General features: G+C 37.3%; 1 protein-coding gene across 25 annotated transcripts in view; it reads right to left on the bottom strand.

Annotated features, from left to right (window-relative positions):
- The window catches only part of LRRC4C (leucine rich repeat containing 4C), a 1,180,850-nt gene that overhangs the window by 816,753 nt on the left and 346,949 nt on the right, over window positions 1-17,148 (bottom strand). The window lies entirely within an intron of this gene.

Raw genomic sequence — 17,148 nt, 5'->3', positions numbered from 1 at the left:
CAAACTAATCCTTTGCTTTAATCCTTATTTAAGTAATTAAAACCTAATTTTTTTAAAGCTTATTTAGAATTCCACGTCAAAATGCTTAGCATACTGTGAATAGTAGTTAGATGACAAAGTCCTGACATTAGCAAAGATCAACTCAGGCATTTTATTTTCGTGTATACCACCCAGACTTTAGCTTGCAAGTCTAGTAGTGACACTTTTCTTTTAATTTTCAACATAGTGAAGCTCAAGAGTTGGGTATTTCCATATGCACAAAGGTAAATCAAGGTATCTATCCAATGCTCAAGAATGAGAATTACAAATACATTCTTAATTTTCAACTCCTCTTGAGCATTGATAAATATTTGGACCGGGAAAAAAGTAAATGTCACATCATCTTCATCCTGGGGTCTCCTACTCAGCTGCTCAAGCCAATCACCTTGGGACTTTTGAAAAAAATATAGATTCCATAACTAGTCTTTGCCTTTTTTTAAACAAGCATATCACCCCTGAAGTAGAAGTAGGAGAAGTATCTGGAAAGCGTTCTGCCCCTAATGAACGTAATGGTGGTGGTGGGTTCAACAGTAAGAGTTAATGTTGACAGAGTGCTTGCTGTATTCCATGCGTTCTTCTAAAAGCTTTATATGCACTTGCTCAGATAATCTTCACCACAGTGCATGAGGTCAGCTTTTCACAACCAGAAAGGTAAGTCTTGTCAATCAATACAGTAGGAAGTGACCCAGTAGTTCCAAGTCTTTGGTATAAAATATAGACTATGGGACATCCTAACATGTATTGTATTCATAGACAAAACAGTACTGTTATATTTTATCTTTTTTTAAGATGATGTTATTTTTCACCACATCTCTAAAATTAGTAAGCATCTTCCCATCAACGGTGTCATAAAATTATAATCAGCATTTTCTTTTCCCAGAGGTACAAAAAGTAATAGTGCATCTTAGATTGATGGTGTCTTACTTTATATAAAATATAGTATTAACTTAGTAACATTTTGAAATTTTAAATAAATAACATGTTCTACAAGCATTTAAGAAGCAGCAATGTATTTATGTGCAGGATATTATTTAGTCTGTCTATACATGATATTTGGTGGTGTATGAGTCACAAGATTTTCACCATAACTCTGAGCACACAGAGTTCACAAAATATTGAGAACAATTTATTTAGTAGGAATTTCACCAGACTTTAAGGAGTAGGATTCTATACCCAAGTTTGCCAATGGTATTGTTGCCCTGAAAGTCACTCCTCCCATCTTTGTGTTCATTTTGTTTAGAGGTTATTTAAACATCATTTCTTAAATCTATGATTCCATATTCTTTTGTTCTTAAAATTTGCCTGAAGTAGAATTTATGAGTCTAGGGATAGAGTAAGATGAAGTCACCTTCCAGAAAACCCAAAGTCATCACAGCCAGTATTGTCTTATCCTAAATTATTAAAGAGAATGTGGCCTGAGTGATTTCATTTTAAAACAAACAGAACCAAAAACAACAACAAAAACTTTCAATAGATTCACAACAAGACCACTGAAATATTGGAACCTGAATACAGAAAAGGTATTTCAAAGTTAATGTGTCTTTCTAAAATATGTATTTAAACACAGAGTTGGAAATAAATGTATCATAATCCCCTTAACCATAAATGAATGCAAAGTTGTAAATAATTTGTAATTTCTAATAGCCATTGTGAACGAATTACCTGAAAGAAACTGTCAGCCTTGGGGAAGTGTTTTATAGAAACCAGTTAAGGAGTAATGCTGAATCATCATTTTCTCAATGGCTTTTGAAAGGAATAATTCCTTTATAGAACCACTGAGAACTGGAGGGTGCTAATCACATATTTATATATATGAACACATAGAAACACACACACTTTATTTTTAATTCAAGAGCAAACCATCTCAAAGTCCAAATCTTAAAGACACACACACACATACACACACACACACATAAAACAGTAGCAACTCTGAAGTTCAGAGAAGCAAGAGGACCTGAAATATATATATAAACATATATATATATTTATAATTTTTTTCGGAGGAGACCCAAGTGAAATTTCAAGATCCTAAAATGTCAGAAATTTGAGTTGCCTCTAAAAAAACTTGGAAATCACAGACCTGTACCTCTGAAACAAATAATGCATTATATGTTTAAAAAAAAAAGAAGAAGAAGAAGAAGAAGAAGATAGTAGGAAGGGAAAAATGAAGGGGGAGAAATCGGAGGGGGAAATGAACCATGAGAGACTATGGACTCTGAGAAACAAACTGAGGGTTCTAGAGGGGAGGGGGGTGGGGGGATGGGTTAGCCTGGTGATGGGTATTAAATAGGGCACGTACTGAATGGAGCACTGGGTGTTATGCGCAAACAATGAATCATAGAACACTACATCAAAAAATAAAATAAAATAAAATAAAATAAAATAATAATTTTAAAAAACCCTCGGAAATGTGAGTAGTAGCTGTCAATTACCAGAGGTGTGACTATCCAGTTAAGAAAAAGGAAGCTATAAAGCAGAAGGGTTGCATATTATTTAAGAGCCTTATATTCAGAGATTTAGATCCAAATTCTGGCTCTACCTTCTACTAGATGCATGTTTCTGGGAAAGTTACTTAACCTCTCTAAGCTATCTATGAAATGTGGGTAATAATATGACACACAGTGCTTTTAGGAGAATCAAATCAAACAGTGCCTTGCGATGTGCTCACCAGTATTCCTAATGCAGAAGAGCCATTATTACTCACAGCCATTCCTATTATGCTTCAGGTATTGGAGTTAGCTGAGGCTCTAAATGTTGGGAAATGTTTCCAGGAGAGCAAGGATCACCTCCCTATGGAACTCAATGATGATTAGCAAATCGTGGGCTTAAGAGATGGTAATTCTAGGCCCTACCCCTTGACTTTTGGACAGACCGGTAACAGACATGGAGGTGTGCAGACAAGCCCTTGGAGAAGAATATTTAGACAACTGGCAACCTCAGTGCAAAGCCGAGTTCCTGTCTCATTATTGTCAACCTCGGAGGAAGGGGTTCCTTTCTTTCAGAAGAGAGATTTTAAGACACACCAAACAAAATGTAAACACACCATTCTTTTTTTTCCTCTACTTTCTAAATTAAAACGTTTCTCTGCTTTTTAAACTAAAAGACTCATTCTCTTCCAAATCAACAGTTTCTGAATCTTTGTATATCAAATCCCAAATTTCCCATTAAAAGAGTAAAACAATATTTCAATTTTACTGTTCAATATATAAAAATGAACCACACACACACACTAAGGCCTTATGCCTGATTTTCAGTATTCTTTTTTTTTTTTTTTTTTAAGTAGGCTCTACGCCCAGGGTGGAGCCCAAAGTAGGGCTTGAACTCAGGATCCTGAGATCAAGACTTGAGCTGAGATCACCAAGAGCCAGACATTTAACTAAGCCACCCAAGTACCCCTGATTTCCTGTATTTTCAAGAACAATAGATCCGGGCCTGGGTGGCTCAGTCGTTAAGCATCTGCCTTCAGCTCAGGTCATGATCCCAGGGTCCTGGGATCGAGCCCCGCATTGGGCTCCCTGCTCAGCGGGAAGCCTGCTTCTCCCTCTCCCACTCCCCCTGCTTGTGTTCCCTCTCTCACTGTGTCTCTCTCTGTCAAATAAATAAATAAAATCTTTAAAAATAAATAAATAAATAAAAAATAAAGAACAATAGATCCATAATAAAAATAAGTTTGCATTCTTTAAGTAAAATATCAAAACTATTTCATTTGGCTGAAATTATATTAGTAGTGTGCTAATAAAATACCATTGTGTTCATTAACATTCTGTTGGACACTAATGTGTTATTTGGTAAAAGAACAGTAAAAATTAAGCTAATAAAAGCAGTTCTTCTAAAAAACAAATACTTGCAAGCCATGGGACTTATTAGTGAGAAAATGTTGTTGACTATTGCTATATGAGTTTTTCAGAACTTTAATTTTTAAAAATTTCAGGCCACAGTTCATATAGTATGCTACCTCAGTTTAAATTATAAAAAAGTCAGCTTTATTTTAATTGGCTTATTAGTGATCTAAAATATTTAGTTTAACTAGTGATAAGAACAGTTACATATCCTGAAAGGAGTTTATTTTTTTTTCCTGTGTGCTTTCTTAATGACCTGTTGACTTTATCTGTGGTTCAGAATCTATTATTAAGACAAAAAGAATACACTTCAAAGCAGTTCAAAGCTACTGTTGCAAATTCCATTCCCTCCCTGAAAGAGCAACTTCATAAGGTGTTATTAAAACTTTAAAAAAAAAAAAAAGGATTATTCTTAAATGCTCATCATTGGTGATGTGTGGAAAAGGCCAAACAAGATTAGTGAGTCTCCAGGGGAATAGAGATCAGTCTTTTTTGATCAATACTATGGAATTCACCAATACTGTTTGATCAGAAAAAAAAAAAAATGTAACATTCTGTTTTTAAGGCAGGGATATCTAAATTCCTAGTGCAATTCTCCTCCTTTATCTAGGAGTCATTCCTGGATCCAGAGGATGTATCTCTGAACTGTAGTCCACGAAGAGGGAATAAATGGCATCAATATCAAACTACTTTCTCCAGCAGAAAACTGGGTATTACTCTCCCCTAGTTCCCTCCTCTCACTTCCGATATTTAATTGATCATCACTGTTTCTTGAATCTTCCTCTCAAATGTCAGTCACATTTTTGCATTTCTTTCCCTTCCTACCACCACTGCAAAGGCTGACGCTGTGGCCGTTCCCGTTTCACTCATGTAATATCCACCTAATTGGTCTCTGACCATCGAGACATGCTCATGCTTCGAACCATGTTCTACCCAGCACTCAGAATGATTTTTTTTTTAATGCAAATGTGATTCAGCTAGTGCCCCTCTCCCACCCCCCCAAGCCTAGCATGTTCAATGGCACCCATCAACATGCTCAATGTTTGTACCTCATCTTAATACCTTGTGTGTCCGTCTACTTCACCTTTATCAGGATGTCAATTAATTTAGTCAATGTTTACTGATCACTTTACTAAATGTCTCCCTAGTGCTTTAACTGTCACACCAGATCATCTGATTTCAAATGCTGTCTGAACTGTAAGTTTTTTTTCTTTTTAAATCCGAGGAGCTGCTTAACTCCTCTAAAACTCAGTTTTCTCATTACAGAACAAGGAGAGTAATTCCTAATACATAAGTGATTACTGACATTAAATATCATAGTGTTAGAAAAACTCTCAGGTGCCTGACACATGGAAAACTGTCAATAAATATTAGCTATCTATTATGAGGCTATAAGTTGCTTGGGGGGCACTTGATCTTTTGCTCGCATCAATGAACAGATAAGTGAAATGACTTATTTATAAGACAGCTCTACCAAGTTGCCCGAAGGGTTCAGTTGCCAAGAACAGAATTCACACTAGCCAGTTTAAGCAGAAATAATTACAGGGTGATAAATGGCTTATGGGATCATTGGAAAGGTGCAAAAAAGAGGCCCGCTTATGCTTTAAGAAATTATTCCTAAAACTAGAACACAGCATCTCGACTTCAAGAAGCTTCTGAATCCCTAATCATCAAGATGCTGCTTGTGAAATTGGGAAGTTCCTAGTACAGCTGCTGGCTCCCGAACCACACCATCACCGCTACCATTGGATGCCGCTGATGTTGAGAAGATCCCACAGTCCTCCAACAGCCACAGCCGGGGAAGCTGCCGTAATTCAGCAAACTGCAGCTGCAAATGTGGACCTGCTGCCGCCTGCATCCACAACATGAATCCTCTACGCCTACAGAGCCACTGATCGCTCGGTGGGACTGAGGTCTCCCTCCTGCCTTATAAACCTCATAGCCAAAATCTCAGTCACATCCAGGAATATGAAGAGAGCTGTATAAAATCAGATATTCCGGATGAGAGTTGGGGATTTTTTATTAGAGAAGTGGGTAAGTGCATTAGAATGGTAAAGGGATCAATTGGTGAATCCAGATAGATGGACAAAGGGCTGGGTGTGTAACTAAATGCTGGGTGGTCTCCAATAATAATTCTTTCTTTCTATAGTAATGAAACCCCAATTTTTTTTCTAAAGCGGAATAGATGGCTTCCTGAAAACACACACACACACACACACACACACACACACACACACATCTCGGCCTATCTTTTCAGCTAAGATCATGATGTGATGTGTATGGTCATGAATCTAAGATCACAATGTGATGTGAGAAAAATGAAGGTGCAGTTTTCAGGCAATATTCTTAAATTGAAGGGATTTATACGTCTTTCCTGCTGGCAGGAATCTGTGTGAAGTGATAAGCCATCTCCAACCATGTGTGGATGGCAATATCCTAGGAAAAGATGGAACAAGTTAGGGAGAACCTGGGTTTCTAACATCACGGATCCAACCCGGCCTGGCCTAAACCGCTATGTGAGATCAAAAACAGACTTCTATTTTAAGTCATTGTTACTTGGAATTTCTAGTGCAACAGCTCAAACTTGACCCTCACTAGTGCTATAGTAGAAATACTTCAAAATACTAAGGATATTTCAGACATCCATATGGTCCACCTATACCAAAATCCTTGCCTCTTTCTTTAACATTCTGGTTTGCTAACAGATTTGTCTCTAAACTGACTAAATTTCCGACTTCTGATTGAAAGTGTCTCGGAGCTTGTGAAACAACTTATTTTGAGACTACGTATGTTCCCTCACATACCAGTTGTGAATTCCTAGCATTGATTTTCCACACTATTGAACTCCACCTCTCTTTTATCTTGCTTAGTAATTGGACAGCATTTGAAGTAATTATTGGTCCTTCCATTTGCCATCTCCTCCAATGTTAAGTGATAATGCTTCTCAATTACCAGTGTTCCCTTGTGTTAGTAAGGAGTTCAATAAGAGTAACTGAAGGAGGTGACAGAACAAGCCATAAATAATCTTATGTGATAGGTAAATTTGTCTAATTCTAATAGCAAACCCATTGGGACTTCAATAATTATGCCTTTATAACATAAAACACAGACTTTGTAAGTCATAAAGATGGTAATCTGGCTTCTACATTCTGCCTTTGCCTTATTTCTCAATTGGCCCTGAAACAGGTTAGAGGGAGAAGAGATAATTATTTAATCATTCAAAGGCACTTATAACCTTCCCCTTTCTTGTATCTCCATTTATATTCTCTATCTCATAACATATGTTCAGTGGCTTTTCTATCACACACCCCACTCCACTTCACCCCACCCACTCCACTCCTATCCTCCTTTTTAATGCCCTGGCATTGCATGCCAAATTTACCGCCTAGAGCTTCTGGATGTGTGCGTGGGGGGGGGGGGGGTGGCATGTTTGGAATGTGGTGATCCCTGAACCAAGGTGTTTTGGGGATCCCTAAGACCATCCTTATGTCTGATGATTTGCTAGGAGGACTTATGGGACTCAGCATATAGTCATACTCATGGTTATAATTTATTACAGGGAAAGGGTACAAAGCAAAATCAGCAAAGGGAAAAGACACATGGGACCAAGTCCAAGGGGAATGGGGGACAACTTCCAAGCATCCTCTTCTAGTGGATCTGTACAATATATGTGCTTCAATCCTCTAGCAATAAATTCTGACAATGCTTGTGAAATGCTATCTAACAGGGAAGCTCATCACAGCCTCAGTGCCCAGGGTTTTTATTGGGGGCTGATCACTTAGGCACCCTCTCTCTGCCTGGCATATACTAAAATTCCCGACTCTCAGAAAGAAAGCAGGTATTTGGCATAAACCACATTATTTGTACAAACAGTTTAGGCACAGTGACACACTCTTCACAATTCTGAGAATGGTGGAAATTCTCCTGAAATCTAAGTTTAGGTGCCAGGGAAGGGTTAACTTCACAAGTAAGACTTTCTGAGGATAGTAGTTCTCAATTCTATTAACTCTTCTCTGCACACAGGAGTTCTGTGGTCTAGAGAGACACTTCTATTTTTTTTAGAGAGATACCTTTAAAAGCCCTTGATCATAATTATTTAATGACCACTTAATGTCCCAGGACTGTGTTAGGCGTGCCTAGCAAAACCAAGAAATTGACAGACATCATTCCATTATCTAAAAGGAAAAAGTTGATCACATAAGAAGCAGAAGACCATCTAAAGAAACAATTATTTATATACTGAATTTACCTTCATTGCCCCCATAATCTGATTATAATTACATTTACTTCATCAATTATTGAAAATCTCCATGAATTTAAATTGCCATGCCTTTATACATCTTATTATGTTCCTGAATACTCACAGTGCACTATGCTTAATTTTTTCTTTATACAGCTTCCATGATGAATTAATGAGTTCTCTGAAAAAAATGAATTTTCATTTGCAGCCCATTCCCATAAACTAACTAGTTGCATGATTTGGAATAAGAATAATAACTACTTATTCATTATTATATGTGCCTTAGAAATATTATTTATTTTCATCTCTACAGGAACCCTATGTGATATATATTCTATTTTTTGTCAATAAAAAATAAATAGAGAACCAGAGAAGTAATTTGACTAAGCTCACCCAGCAAGTAAATATCAAAGCAATGAGTTGAGTCAGGTCTGAATCTAAAGCAAATTGTTAAATAATTCTGATTTTTCTTCATCTAAAAACAGAGAAATAATGCCTATTTCTTGTGGGGTTTTTTGGTAAAAATTAAAGGAGAGCATATGTAAAATGCTTAATATGGTGTTTTGACTTTTATTACGCCGTCAATAAAGAATGGTAATTACCATTGGCCTCCTCCATAGTCACAGACAACACCTATTACTGAAACGAATTTCCTCATAAGTAATCACCAGGTGACCTCTTCAGGAGGGTGAAGAGTTTATAGGAGGTTGAGGCATTAAGATTGTCTTCAGATTTAAAATTTGGCTCAACTGGGTAATGTATGGAATTGTTAAATCACTATATTGTACACCTGAAAGTAATATAACACTGTGTGTTAACTATACTGGAATTAAAAAAAAAAAAAGAAAGAAAAGAAAATTTGGCTCAAGAACCACGCTCTATAACCAAGTTGATAATTTGAAGAGGAAAAGGAAAAAAAAAAAAAAATTAAACAGTAACTTTGAAGAGGGCACAGGTAATGTATTCCTTATTTTCCCCAAAGTCTAAAAAACAGTAATAATTTAAATAGGCCAGAGGAAAATGAGATATAAGAAAAAACAACTGTAACTACTGCTCAGTCCTGAAAGACACTATCTGGCAAATGGAGACCATCTCAATACCACTGAGCATTTGTTTGAGGGTTTGATTAGCACAAGAGTCTAGGTAAGAAACCAACTTCTTTTTATCTCTTTTGGTTTTTAAATAATGAAAACACAGGAAACTCTTTTAAAGATTCATGTTATTCCCGAGCTAATTGTTACAATCTGGCTACCTACAAAAAACAATCTCACACACACATACATCTTTGAAAGTAGTTATACGACCCCCTCTTGTACAAGAATCTATATGCTGAACATGAAATCCCACATTTCTGTTAGGATTTAATACCATCACTGAAAATAGCCTTGGAATCCGTAGAGATAAGGAATAAACTACAGCCTAGATCCAGTTAGTATAGATTTTACATGGTTTCTTGTTCACGTGCTATACACAAGAATTTAAATATATGGGTTTGTAGGTTTATATTCTAATAAATGGCATTTTGGTAATTATGGAGCTAAAAACAAGTAATTCCTCCAAATGGCCACTTGATCAGTAGCCAAAAGTAAACAATCAAGAAAAATCAAGCAAGCAAGATGGCTCTTAAAAGTGCCAATTATTGTCATGGCAGCAATGAAGCTTCCACAAAATCCATCATTACTCCAGTTAATGACTGGTGAGTAGGAGTACAGATGACTTTTGACTTGGTCCAGAAAACTCAGGACATTAACTGAGGAACTGACCATTAATCCCAGGTAATGCAAAGGCCAGTTTTCAGAGGATCGTTGCTCAAGTAATCTTCTATTCAAACATAAGTGCAGTTCAGATTGTGAAATCTATAATGATTTAAAAATATTGGTGTATTTTTACAAAGAAGCCTGGCGTGGAGTCAGTAGATTCAATGTTCCTTTTCGTAATACAGCATCTAATATCCCTAAGTGTACACCTGACACATAACAAGTTTGAGTCATAGATTTGTAGCTATTTCTTGTAAACTACAATGCCTTATCCATCCACCAACAGATGTTCTGTCAAAGTCACCGAGGATATTGAAAGAAATTATATATTTCTAATTTTTAGAAATATGAAGAATTATGCAATAAACTATGCATTTATAAGTGATCCCTAGAAATATAAGTACTATGCTAGAAGATACAAATATTTGCAATTAGTAAGATGATTGGACACAAAATTTAATAAGAAGAATGGATTATTCTATTCCTGCCAAAAAAGTTTTCATGGACAGGCTAAATGTCCAACAATAGAAGCTTTTCTGCTACCTTTATTTAAGGGACTAGTATTTAACTATTAAAAATGATACTGTGGGGTGCCTGGGTGGCTCAGTCAGTTAAGCGTCTGCCTTCAGCTCAGGTCATGATCCCAGGGTCCTGGGATGGAGCCCCGCATCAGGCTCCCTGCTTCTCCCTCTCCCTCTGTCTACCACTCTGCCTACTCATGCACTCTCTTTCTGTCAAATAAATAAATAAAATCTTTTTAAAAAATGATACTGCAATTGTAGGCTAACTGGTTTGGGAAGATATCTGCAGTTTATTGTTAAGTCAGAATCCAGTGTAAGAAGAATATGCATAATACGGGTTATATAGTGAGACATATAAATACAAAAAGTATGCATGATATGAAAGAGGGAGAGAGGGAATGAGGGGAAGATAGGGAAGAGTGGGGAAGGAGGAGGGAGAGAAAGAGGGAGGGAGAGAGGAATTGCATCTGGAGGAATTATACACCAAGGTGTATACATCTTGCAGTGTTCATGTCTGGGGTAGGGAATTATGTGTTCTATTGTATTGCTTTTTTATTATTGCTTACCTCTTTCTAATTTCTTTATAATGAACATGCACTGCTTTCTTAAATTATAAACACACAAACATATTTTTAGCCTCAAAAAGTCTAGACCCTTGACACTTGTCAACTGTAACTGAGGAATGTCACATCTCTGACAGGACCGTACAAGTTTAACCAACTAAACTTCTCTACCACTGACCACAGCAGTCACTCTGCCCTGGATACCTGCCATTTAGTGGTAAACATGTTAATCACTAATATTGTAGCACAAGAAAGAATAAACCATGGGTGACCAGCTATTCATGAAAATTGAGATGGCACACTGGTCAATCTTCCAGATCAGGAGAACTAATAGTATTAGTATATGGGCAGTAGGTGTGGTTTAGTCCTATCGATGTTCCATTACCCCTAAATGGAAGACACGGCCGCCTAAGGATGCCCCTCTGGCATTAATAAGGAGAATCACCCGTGTCATGGGTTAACTACCAACACCAAACCGAGCCAGGGTTAAAGGATTTTCCTAATGATGCCAAGCAAGAGAAGGGCAGATAGAATTTGAATCTAGGAATTTCTAATACTAAAACTCTTATTCTTCCCATTCTTTTGGAATGAAAAGTGGAATGCCTTAGAGACATCCCCACAAGCTATATCTCCTTTACAGACAATACAGAACAGGTCTTACACCATTCCCAATAAATGACAAAGTGTGTTGGCTACTCTCTGAGCGAAACTTAGGAAAAAATCTAAATGCCCTACAATAAGAATGTAAAAAACAGAAACATTCATATAATGAGATCTCATGTAGCCATTACAATGGCTAGTCTTTATTACTAGTAGTTAACTCTCTTTTTAAACCCTAACCTGGCTCCAGGCATGTCCTAAGCACTTTCCAGGGATTATCTCTTTTAAGTCCCATAAATGTCCTGTGTTAGATTCACCCATTAGCCTTATTCTACAGATGAACTTAGTAATGTACACAAGTTGGAAAAGAGCCAGAGTTTGAATCAAGGAGTAATAAATAAGTGGGATAAAATGTTGCCTATCAAGTATTATCACAACCGCATTAAATGCATAGAATAAAGACTAGGACAAATTATGCAAGTATAATTAAAATAAAAGCCTCTGCATGGTGGGATCTTAAATACTGTCTCCATGTTCAATTCTTTCAATTATTTTCTCTTTTTCTACAAAGAAAATGTGCTTACTGTTAGGTTAAATCTTAAAAATATTTGCAATATCAGAAATGTGTGGATATTGCCATTTTTGTATGGTTCAACCTAACTTTGACGAAGATCTTCTTTTCAAAAGCACATATTTGTATGATATGTGTATATGTATATATACACATAATGTGTGTGAATATATATTTTCACACACACATTTAACACAGATATACACATGTCTATTTATAGACACATTTATCATATGCACACACTAAATGATATGTATTATGTGTATATTTCTGAGCTCACTCAAAGACTGTTCTGTTACTCTAATGGCATGAGGTATTCAAGAATAAAGCATCCTATGAGAGAGTAAGCTTTCCACCCCCAGTTACTATTATTTATTCTCTGTTAATTCTCCACAATGCCCGGTCAGTGCTTTGTGCCAGGAATACTCAATCACCGCCACACATTGAAAGGGCTGAAAATGGCACTACTCATTGTAGTCAACACTCCACAAATATGTATAGAGTGAATGATCCTCATCTCATCTGGGCTAATTGATGGTGTGGCTTCTTTGAATCAGAGACAGTAATCTTGGCCATTCTCTTAAGCCAGTGAGCTCTGGGATTCATGGGGGTTGGGTGGGTAACAGTTGAAAGCAGACGAGAACAATGCAGTTGCCTGTAATTCATTCATTTTGACAATGCTGAATTACTCCCCAAGTTTGTAGCCAAGTGCACTGTCTGGGGTTTTTATGCATAGCTCAGACAGTACAACATCTTGCTGTTTAGTCTAACTATAAAATTATTGAACATGCTGACAGCCAGACCGATAATTAGGACAGCAGTGGATCAGAACAGATCGAAATGATGCTTATTGAGATGCCTCATGGCACATGCTTGCAATGACGAAATGCATTTTTTATTAACATGAAAATAACTTCAAAGATGTTCTTTTAATTCTAGAATAGAGAAAGATAAGTCACAGCGTGACTGGATTTCTCTGAAATTTTTGATGCACATAAGAGTTCCTCATGTATAGAAAGTATTTCATCAGTTTCTAGAATCCGGTATGTGGCTGAATAAACAGTTATTAGTAGTGATATTATGTTCCCATGAAGTATGTACACAACCATAGAGGTAATTTTTTGATAACAGTGATTATCATTTATTCATCTAAGCGCCTCTGCAGTATGTAATACCAGTTCTGCAAAACTACTTCATCTCAATCAAACTCTGAAAATCTCTGTGCTTCAATCATTTGCCCATTCATCTTTCACAGGAAGGAGAGGATAATTAAGAGATTTGTCCAAAACTCATATAGGTAGCCAGGGGTAGACCTAATACCTACACTGATTTTTCCTCGCCAGCAACATGCCTGAATATCACTCTGAAAGCCAATACTTTACGACTGTATTTGGAAAATGAGTCCAACTTGCAGCAGTAACTTGTGAGCCAAACACAATGTCATCACATACATGGTGGGAGCACGGCAACTATTCAATGATTAATTGCCTTAAATTCTTATTATCTTTGAGGCTGTTCTTTTTTCTTTTTTTTTTTTCCTCTCTTCTCTAAGTATCTGGAGGTAGAATGTGTGTAGTACTTGCTCTTCATTGCTGCTTTTAGGCTATTTCTCTACATCCTCTCCTTAAAAACACCGAGTCCTTTGACTGGCACATCACAGGACTACATTGTCCACAAACGCTTCTCGATTGCATACACCACATTTTCCCCTAGAGAATTCTCTTGATGGAGTCTTGCTGCTTCCATTCTGACACTGTTATGGCAAGTTTACTGCAAGCATCCAGTGAGATATTTTTAAAATGACATTTGATCATGTTCCTCTTATGTTCCAACCATTTAGTGATTTTCTACGACCTTCAGGAAAAAAGAATTTATTGTTTTGTTTTAAAATCCAGAATACCAGACCTTACTCCCTCTTCCTTCTATTTCAAAGGTACCCATTCTTATTCATTCCAAATAAGCCACTTTCCCCTCACAGGTTACTTTGTACTTTTTGTTAGCCCTACTTGGAATACCTGTCCTAGAACTTTGCCTTATTGACTCCCTCATTTCATTCTTGTTCCTGCTCAAATGTCACCTACGCAGATGTTTCTTCATAGTACTTACTGTAATAATCACTACTTCACTTATGTACTTTTTTCTCTTTATTTTCTGTTTTCTACATTAACATATAGTCTATAAGAGATCAAAGCAGTTATCCCTCTGTTCAAAGGTCCATCTCTCTGACCTAGAATGGAAACTACACATATATTCAGTAAATTTTTATCTATGGAATAAAAAACTTTCTTAAAATAGGTCAAAAACAATCAGAGCTTGTTACAAGTGGCTCCCACTTCTAATTCATTCAGAACCTAAAGGTTACGTCTCATAGCCTTAAAACACAATTTTGACCTTTCTCTGGTATCTTCCAAGTCCATTAAGAAATTTCAGATTTCTTTTTCATACATTTTTGAGCAGGAAAATGGGGGGTACTTAATTCCTATTTCCTATGTTTGCATGAAGAAGAAAGTATTTCGTAAATGGGAAGGAACAAATCACAGGTCTCCTTCACCAGAACTCTTCTCCATGGAAGCAGAAATGAAGAGATTGGGAACAGGAACATGGCCCCTGTAGCTCGGTGAACTCAGGTTTCGCTCACATGGACGTCACCTTTTCCTAAAAAGTTCATCTGAGGTTTTCTCTCCTACAGAAGCAGAGTCTATGCCCAGACCTGGAGTAGAAGCAGGAGTTGGGTTAGAAGGTTCAAGAGAAAAATGTGATCACATCTCTGACAGACTAATTAAGTCTTTTTAATTCAAGGGTATAGGGGTTTGCACTAGGAAATCAGATTTTGGTTGCAGGTCAAGACAGAGTCTCCAAATCAGTTATATTAGTGAGAAAGCTGATATTTAAATTTCTACCTGTCTGTCTCCTGCGTCTGAATTCTCAGCTGTTTCAGACCTCAGAATAAGGAGAAGACAATGATTACCTTTTACTCCTAAAACTCAAACACACTGATCTTAACTCTCTCTGTACTAAATTGTCTGTCACTATGAAGACACTCACTCACTCACTTTTTAATGAAAGCCTCCTAAGTATAGCACCCTCCATGAAATATTTGGGACAAAAAGATACAGTATTGACCTCAAGGAATTAATATTCTACTGGTCCCTCAAATCAGCTCTAATTCTAATTGACCATATGATACATCTAGGGGCATGTTACTTTGAATAAACATGCAAAGCACAGGACTTTTTTTTTTTTTTCAAAAATTAGATGATTAATATTCTTTCCCATCTTGTGGTCTTTCACCTTATTACCCCAGGCCTCTTAAGTTAAGAATGATAATGTGATTCAACACCATTAAATCTTGATATTATCCTTTCCTTTCAAAAGAAAAAAAAAGTACACATGTAACAAATAAGCATGAAGTAATCCAGAAGCAGATACAAAGATCACTTCAGAGCCATCAATCCCATCAGAGAAGCCAGGAGACAAGTCATCAGTCAGACTTTAATCAGCAGCAATGGATGGGATGAAAAACGAGGCACATTCTGGGGGTAATCTTCAAGATTATATGCTTTTTTTCCAAGATCATTTGTGTCATCAGCAGCAACTGAGTCAGTATTCTATTGAGTTTATAATGAATACTTCTTAAGAGAAACCAAAAAAAAGGAGACAGGAAGGAAGGAGAGGAAGACAGAAAAAAAATAAAGGTTGAGGAAGGGAAATAGAGAGTCCTGGAGGCAGTGTCTGTCCAATCCTCCCAATTTTACATTCTTAAAAGTGCTTTGCACATCTCTGATCTAACCCACTCCCACATTGCTTACTCATATCTGTGACAATGCATCCTCCACTTCTTTAAACACCCCTCCCTGTGACGAACTACTAGAATGGTCTTGGTTTTCCCTATGCTTCTGAAAGCACAGAAGGCTCTAAGAGTGAAGAGGAGGCCGAATAGGGTGAGCCTTGCTTCGGGGTGTGCACGTACACCAACGTGGGGCTGCTTCTCCGCTTTCTTCCCTTCCCTCCAACCCCAAGTCTCCAATGTGCAGGGACGGGCCATGAAGGGATTTCCTAATTTGTGTACTAAGCCCATCAGGTTTGACATCACCAGACATCCAAACAATAGGCTCTATAGGAGGAACAGAGGTTATTCAATATGGAATCATCTATTAGGACTCAAAGTTCTCTGAAAATTCCCTAAGGAAGTTTTCCTTCAAGCATACCATGTTATTCTTTTCCCAGTGGTTTGTAGGCTTTTTAGACATTTATTGCTACATCACATCTAGTAAGGGGGAAAGCAGCCACAACCCTACTCCTGACCCCTCTATGCTTTCTCTGCCTTCTGCCATTCTGTGAGAAGTTCTGTCCCCGGCTTGGCCACATGGAAACCTGCCCTGCCCTTTAAGAAAAAAGCAATATGCCTTGATGGGTAGGAATTTAGGACTTGCCTTGGTTCTAAGCCACTTATCCTTTCATATCCATCCCATTTTCAGACTTCGAAGATTACATGGGAAGTTGGAATAAGACTATCCTGGAAATTGTGACATGCTCCATCAAATATATTGTTCTTGCTGTTGCCCAGGTGATCTTCACCTGGAGCACATCATTCCTCTACATAAAATCTTTCAATTGCTTTCCTTTGTTCTTTGGATAGAGTCAAACCCTTTGCTTTGGCTTGCAAAGCCTTACCTGGTCTGGATGCTACGGACTCTTACAGTCTTCCCCCCAGTCCACCTCCCCTTCCCCATAACACTCACAAATAAAACTGATTGTGAATCTTTGCTTGTCACCTAGTGACCTAAGAAAGTAAATTTAATAAAAGAACTGGTATTGGTGTAAAACCCTTACGGCAATACCTATAAATTAATTAAACAGACCAAATTTCTCTTCCTTGAACAGGTAATTTGGGTATTACTCTATGCTCTCTCCCTTACAGAAAGAAGAAACATTCATTACTATCATTAGGGGGCGCCTGGGTGGCTCAGTCGTTAAGCGTCTGCCTTCAGCTCATTACTATCATTAAGGTTGAATCT

The sequence above is a fragment of the Halichoerus grypus genome, chromosome 11 (genome assembly GCF_964656455.1).
Source record: "Halichoerus grypus chromosome 11, mHalGry1.hap1.1, whole genome shotgun sequence".
Lineage (NCBI taxonomy): Eukaryota > Metazoa > Chordata > Mammalia > Carnivora > Phocidae > Halichoerus > Halichoerus grypus.
The sequence above is the reverse complement of the archived record's forward strand: the minus strand, read 5'-3'. Positions and strand labels throughout refer to the sequence as shown.